The sequence below is a fragment of the Glycine soja genome, chromosome 1 (genome assembly GCF_004193775.1).
Source record: "Glycine soja cultivar W05 chromosome 1, ASM419377v2, whole genome shotgun sequence".
NCBI classification, from domain to species: Eukaryota; Viridiplantae; Streptophyta; class Magnoliopsida; order Fabales; family Fabaceae; genus Glycine; species Glycine soja.
Genome location: NC_041002.1, coordinates 33508325 through 33515592, shown reverse-complemented (window position 1 = coordinate 33515592; position 7268 = coordinate 33508325).

Below are 7268 nucleotides of genomic sequence, written 5' to 3'. Positions count from 1 at the left end.
TGTGGGGAATAGATGTCATCGGGGCCATTGAGCCCAAGGCCTCAAATGGTCATCGCTTCATTCTCGTAGCGATAGATTATTTTACCAAGTGGGTCGAGGCGGCCTCCTACACCAATGTCACGAGGAGTGTGGTGGTCAGGTTCATTAAGAAAGAGATCATCTGCCGATATGGTTTGCCGAGGAAGATTATCACGGACAACGGCACCAACCTGAATAACAAGATGATGGGGGAAATGTGCGAGGAGTTTAAAATCCAGCATCACAATTCCACACCCTACCGGCCAAAGATGAATGGAGCCATGGAAGCGGCCAATAAAAATATCAAAAAGATTATCCAAAAGATGACCGTGTCGTACAGAGATTGGCACGAAATGCTCTCATTCGCGTTACACGGTTACCGAACTTCAGTGCGAACGTCAACTGGGGCAACGCCGTTCTCATTAGTATATGGGATGGAGGCTGTGTTACCGTTTGAGGTAGAAGTCCTGTCGTTAAGGATCTTGGCAGAATCCGGATTAAAGGAATCAGAGTGGGCTCAAACGCGCTATGACTAGCTCAACCTCATTGAGGGTAAGCGATTAACGGCCATGAGTCATGGGCGCTTGTACCAGCAAAGAATGAAGAGTGCATTCGACAAGAAGGTACGCTTGCGCAAGTTCCATGAGGGAGACCTTGTGCTAAAGAAAATGTCCCATGCTGTCAAGGACAATCGAGGAAAATGGGCCCCAAACTACGAAGGGCCTTTTGTTGTGAAGAGGGCTTTTTCCGGAGGAGCCCTGGTGCTTACCAACATGGATGGCGAAGAGCTACCCTCAGCCGTGAATTTTGATGTCGTCAAGCGATATTATGCTTAAAATCTGGGGCAATTAAGGATGTCGCTGCATGTTCTTTATCTTTATGTGTCTTCTGGATTTCCCCCGGGGATTCCCCGTCTACTGTATCTCTCGAAATGAACGTGGATTCGAGGCTTTAGTCCTCACGTTGGTTTCAAACCTTGCGTTAATTTGTGATCACCTGAGCCCTTCCGCTCAGTTCATGGATGCCCCAAGCGCTTAATTAAAATTGAACCTAAACCAACTTTCACTAAAATTTGCTGCGTTTGAAAACATTCATGCATACGTATATGCATGCATATTGTTGTGGTAAAACAGGGGCAGGATCATCTTGGGCTGCCTTCTGGGGTAGAGACAAAACATGAACAGCAGAAACCAATCAAGGTAAGACAACGACGCGGTCAAGATTGGCCGCACCTGGTTGTTTCTTACTTGCAGGTACATAGGGACGGATGCGAGTGGGGGTGGGGTCACGACCGACCGATCGTTGCCCCTTCTCTGCGCTAAACAAGCAGAGAACGTCGCTGCAAGGCAGCCCAGTATCCTTTGTATTCACAATTTTCTTTTACTATTTGTTTGTTTTAAAATAAGTAATCGACGCCTAATTCTGACTTAAGTAGGTTCAAGTTAGGTAAACGCTAACACGTGAAAAAGGAGGGGACATGGTTAATGTTCCCCTCAAAAAAAAAAAGTGCAGGTTAGCTCGCCTGGGCGAGCAACCCCTGCACCAAAATATAAAAGTGACGAAAGGGGGACGTTTTTTGCATTCAAAAACTTCTTTTCCCCCCTTTCAAAAGCCATACCCACGGAATTTACGAGTTTGCACCCCTTGGATCTCTACTTTTTGCATTCTTCGATTCCGTTTTGCGCTTTTATTCATCACCAACAAGTAAGTATTCCATCCTTAAGCTTTCTAGCTTTTCATTGGTGTATTTTGATCTTCTTTTGGTGCTCTAAATTGTGGGGATGTGCTCAAATATATGGGGCAATTTTGTTTTGTTTTCTTGCTTGATTGGGTTGAATTGGGGGTTTGTATGAGATGGCCCTAGGCCTATAATGCATTTTGAAGCAATGGGACATGCCACATTGTCCCCGTTCTCTTGCTATTTATGCCTAAACGCGCGCCCACCAAGTGTTCGGTGAAATGCCTCAATGGCATTAGCGCGTGATTTTCGTAGGGAAACAACCCATGGGGCATTTTGGTTTGCACATATTTTCTATTTTTTGGGACATGCATTCAGTTCCGAAAGGGCTAGAGTAATTGCCTCACATATACCCTAGGCCTAGGAACCAAAGTTTTTATGCAAAAGAACACAAGAGGGGGTGCATATTGGGTAAAGTTACCCTTTTTGGCCAGCAATCAGCTATGAGCCACGCTACAATAATTTCCCTACGCCTAGAGGTTTAGGAATTTGCTCATCACAAATGTGTAGGTTAGAATAGGTAGCAAAATACCTTTGGCAATTTACACTTTGGGTGTGGTAGCAAAATACTTGGATGTATGTACATGTAATTTTTGGTAGTCAAAATGTCTCACAAAAAATATATATATATGTTGCATGTTATGTAAAGAAAATACATTACAAAAATACCTTTTAATTTGAATGCAATTTTAGTCAACAAAAGAAAATATACTTGAATTTGCATGCGGCTTTAGGTAGCAAAAACACTTGAAAAAAAAGCATGAAATGCAGCACCTTATTGTGTAGATAGCCAAGATTCATCACAAAGTTTGTATATGCATAGGTATTAGAAATACCAGAATGTGCACGTGTGCAATTTTTGGTAGCCAAGATGCTTTGAGTATGCATGTATGTAAATTTAGCCAAGGAAGTGCATATGATGTAGGTAGCGAATACACCTTGGAAGTACATATAAATAATCTAGGTGACGAAGGTACCTTGATTGTGCATGGGTGCATTTTTCTTAGTTAGAAGAATATCTTGTGCGAGTGAACGCCCGTAAGGAAGTATGTGCATGAGTTTGTTCTAAATTTACATTGATATTTGTGTTTATTGGAGGAGGTTGTATGCCATTTTTGTTTTAAGAGTAGCATTTCTTGGTAAAACTAACTTTCCAAATGTTTGCCTTCGCAGGAAATGGCCCCGAGGAAGCTCGCCTCAAAGAGGTCCAGGAAGGATAAGGCGGCCGAAGGAACTAGTTCCGCTCCTGAGTATGACAGTCACCGCTTTAGGAGCGCTATACACCAGCAGCGCTTCGAGGCCATCAAAGGATGGTCGTTTCTCCAGGAGCGACGCGTCCAGCTCAGGGATGACGAGTATACGGATTTCCAGGAGGAGATAGGTCGCCGGCGGTGGGCATCACTAGTTACCCCCATGGCCAAGTTCGATTCCAGAAATAGTCCTCGAATTTTATGCCAATGCTTGGCCAACAAAGGAGGGCGTGCGTGACATGAGGTCCTGGGTAAGGGGTCAGTGGATCCCGTTTGATGCCGATGCTATCGGCCAGCTCCTGGGATATCCGTTAGTGCTGGAGGAGGGCCATGGTCGAGTTCTATTCCCGATCTCCGAAGGGCCGGCACCTCAGCACGTTGCTCAACCCAACATCGCGACACAACGCAATAGTTTTTCCAATCGGAAGGACCGCCCCGCAACTGAAGAAAGGAGGAAGCTCGATCTCCTCAAGGAAGATTGAGAAGCCGTGGAAGGATTTGGGGACTATCGTTTGCAGATGACGGATCTTTGCTTGGTACCCGATGTTGTTATTCCCGAAGTTCAAAGTGCCAGAACTTCGACAATATAAAGGGACGACTTGTCCCAAAACCATCTCAAGAATGTACTGTCGCAAGATGGGAGCACCTCTAAGGATGAAAAGCTATTAATACACTTTTTTCAAGATAGCTTGGGCGGTAGCCGCGGTGTTTGGTACACTAAATTTGGAAGCTTCCGTATCCGTAACTTGGAAGGATCTGATTACTGCCTTCCTAAGGACAATACCTGTATGAATTCCGATATGGCTCCCGATCGCACTCAGCTGCAGAATATGTTCAAGAAAGAGGGCCGAAACTTTAAGAATAACGCACACGGTGGACGAGACCTAAGCGGCACAAGTAGCTCCTCCCATGGTTGAGAGAGAGGATGCATCACCATGATGGTAGAGAACTCTGCCAGTTGTTCTACTATGAGACTAGTTAGGTTTACAGTGCCGTCAAGTTCGCGGACCTATGTCGCCGGGGAAAGAAATCGAGGTAGGGTTGAAAAGGGGAAAGTTCGAATTACGTTTTTTCCTCCACGAGTGGAAATGCCAAAACAATGAGGCACGGGCAAAGAGGAAGGAAGGAGAATAGCATGCCGTCTCTTCAACGCCCGCGTGGGTCAGACCCCCGCAGACACCTCATGGTACTGCATCACCTACGCGCCTAACATCACCCGAGCTCTCGACTCTTACGGGAACGCCCTCTAGTTCAGCACCTGTGCAGCCTAAGGCACCCACCGCAGAGGGAAGCTCCCCAAAGTTTCCAACTCCGAACACAACTCGCCGGTCCGGTAATTCCAGACGCAACAAGGAACTTCCTCCGATGGCATTTCAATGATTTCACCCCACTCCCATGACGTACGAAGACCTTTGCCGCTCCTACATCGCAATCCATTTGGCGCTGGTAACCCGTGCCGGAAGAGGTCCTCCATATTCCCTACCTTTAATCCAAGTGGTATACATGACGGGCTAACGAAAAACTTTTTGTAAAAAAAAGTACCCGATCCTTCTTGGAAAGTCAGCCATCCAGCATCTATATGCGGGAGATGTCTGAGGTTGGGAGCATTTTTTCCGTTTGAAGGAAATGCTTGGACCGCTTAAATACAAGGTCTCAACATTGTATTAGTATGCTATAGGGGATGCATGAGCTTCTCACCTAAGTTCGGTACTCCAGCGGCCCGAAATGTGAGAACCTACCCCTCCGCCTCGCCATGATAGGAGGGGAGCACAGTACGTATAACGGCGGTTGAGTCCGAATATTGCGCCCTGCGCTAGTGTGCTAAACTTATAAAGCAGATGTAGAGAATCTGGTAAGGGAAGAAGTGGGTTGAGTATTGTGAGAGGCCCTACAACAGGGAGTTGAGTTCCACATCAGCTGGGCGCGTAAAGGAGGAATTCGTGTTTGCTAGCGCGATTTCTCGGCGAAGCTGCGCAATAGCGACCATAGAGAACGTGTTTTTGATGTAGAGGACTCTGGTTGACATTACGGCGGATGATGATCATGGTCGAGCTGAAAGTGTGGAGGTGTAAGGAAGTAAGTTGAAAATGGGCCTGGAGGAGTTCCTTGTTGCGTTGGAATAGTCAGCATATACCATGCAGGGTCGCAGTTGCAGCAGGGGTGTGTGGTCGGAGTTGGCCAGATCTTTTGGGAGAGCAGCCCGCAATCACCTCGCTTGTTGATGTGCCATATCATGGACCTAAGGGAACACTAGGTGCCTTCGAATAAACGCGGAAGCACCTCTCTCTAGGCAGCGAAAACCTGTTCCTCTTGCCTCAAGTACAAATAGCCACACAAGTCTCCGAGATGAGATAGTACTCCAGCGTGCGATGGGAGAAGGAAGATGAGTAGCCACCGATGGTGCTGTCAACTCGTTTGTCATTGGTATATAGTAGAGCAATAGTTGCAACGGGCACAGTTGAGGTGGTTGCACTGCCGCATAGCGGGCGTCTGGATTCCCATGCGACGGCTCGCGGTATCGTACCGAGATAGCGGCGAACGTACAGTGGGAGAAAGGGAAAAGTGATTGCGATGCGCAATCTAGCACTCGTGATATGCACCCTACGCTTCGTAGAAAGATACTCTCCGGCCAAAGAGTGTCTTGCCCCTGGACAGAGAATTAAGGGATGGTAAAAAGTGTGTCGGGCATTCACGCAGCAGGCAATGTCCAGTGGTCTCGTGAATAAGTTCGCAGAACACGAGCGATATATCATCAAGTTAACTTTTCCGACCACTCTCATATCAACCACTCAGGACACTGGCTATGTCTGGAGTACTCTGCACTCATGATTTCCGCACGCCATCGGGCCTCGTGCATACAGCTAGGTACCGACAGAATATATGAATGCGGAACGGGCCCCACGTGTGGCCCAAGTACATATCACGCTTAAGAAGGCTTCCGCAAAGGGGTAGATGAGCATTCACATATATAGGTAGAGAGTCTGTCCAAAAAATATCATGCTATGTTCGCCGAAGACGAATTCCTCCTCTCGCCACGGCCGAGAGGGCATAAGAAGACGCTTTTGCCACTGTTTATGGTGCTCGAGGTGTATTGAGGACTCATATCTTCCGTACAGCCACGATGTGTCGCTCAGTCGATAGTGTGATTCCAGTTAAACGTGATATGACCATAGAGGTAGCCTTTTGACGCACAATTCACCTCATTTCATTCTTGCTTGGGATCTTAAAGATCGGTATTCGATAGGTGGTTGGCTGAGGGTTGCCTGATTCGAACAGGCAACCCCATCTACCGAGAGAGGTTAAGAGTGAGAATCGAATGGTCTTCGGATATCAGATATGGGCCTTCAGGGATACACGACATGGATAACTCTGCTCAAGTTACCTTACATATTAATCTGTGCACTATAATGATATACCTCGCTGATAATGTCCTGTGGTGGGAAGCGCGCCCGTTTGGATCTCCACTCAGTAGGAGTTTGCTATCCTCAACGCTCAACTAAATTGGTGGATAATTCCGTAGTAGTGAAAATACGCCGGCATCTGGCGGATCTGCCGCTAGAGAGCGAGGAAGCTCATCTTGGTGAAAGAATAGACCCGTATGGTCATTTTAATAGGCTTTTCACTCCTCTTTATGCACGCTGTATCGTGCGAAGCCCGCACTGAGGAGCTCTATTAGAAAGCTGGCTCTTGTACAAGTCTATATTTGAGTGGTTTCAATGCTAGTGATATGATCGCGTGGACTCTCCTTCTCTCCGAAGGAGCATTGACGTGTCCGGAGCAGCATTGTTTTTATAACGATGGCCCGGTTTAGGTCGGAAGTCTGGTTGGGCAGAACGGTTACGAACCCGGAAATGTGTTCTCAGGGCGAAGAACGGAGGACATAACAAAGCTCCTGAAGTGCAAAGGATATTCGTAAGAGAGGTCATGAGTTATAGGACCTACTAGTAAGTGCCCACTCTAGCGCAGGCAATAATACAGAGATAAGTCCACATAGGCGAGTGACAGGCAGTTGCCCAGCGTGGTCCAAAAGCTCGTCGGTTTGAGCATGAGAAGAAGAGTAGGAAGGATCAGACCGTCCTCTGCCACCTCTGATTCTATGTCAGTGCGAGAGGTGGTCGAGTCACTGTGCGCCTCGCTTGGAGACGAAAGAGATCTTAAATGTGTGGGTGCTGAGTATAGGAGAAGATGTATGTTTGCTGTGAGTAGCGATGGTATGTTAGGATAAGACCGTATGCTGGTGCCGGCCGCTTTCGGTAAGACTC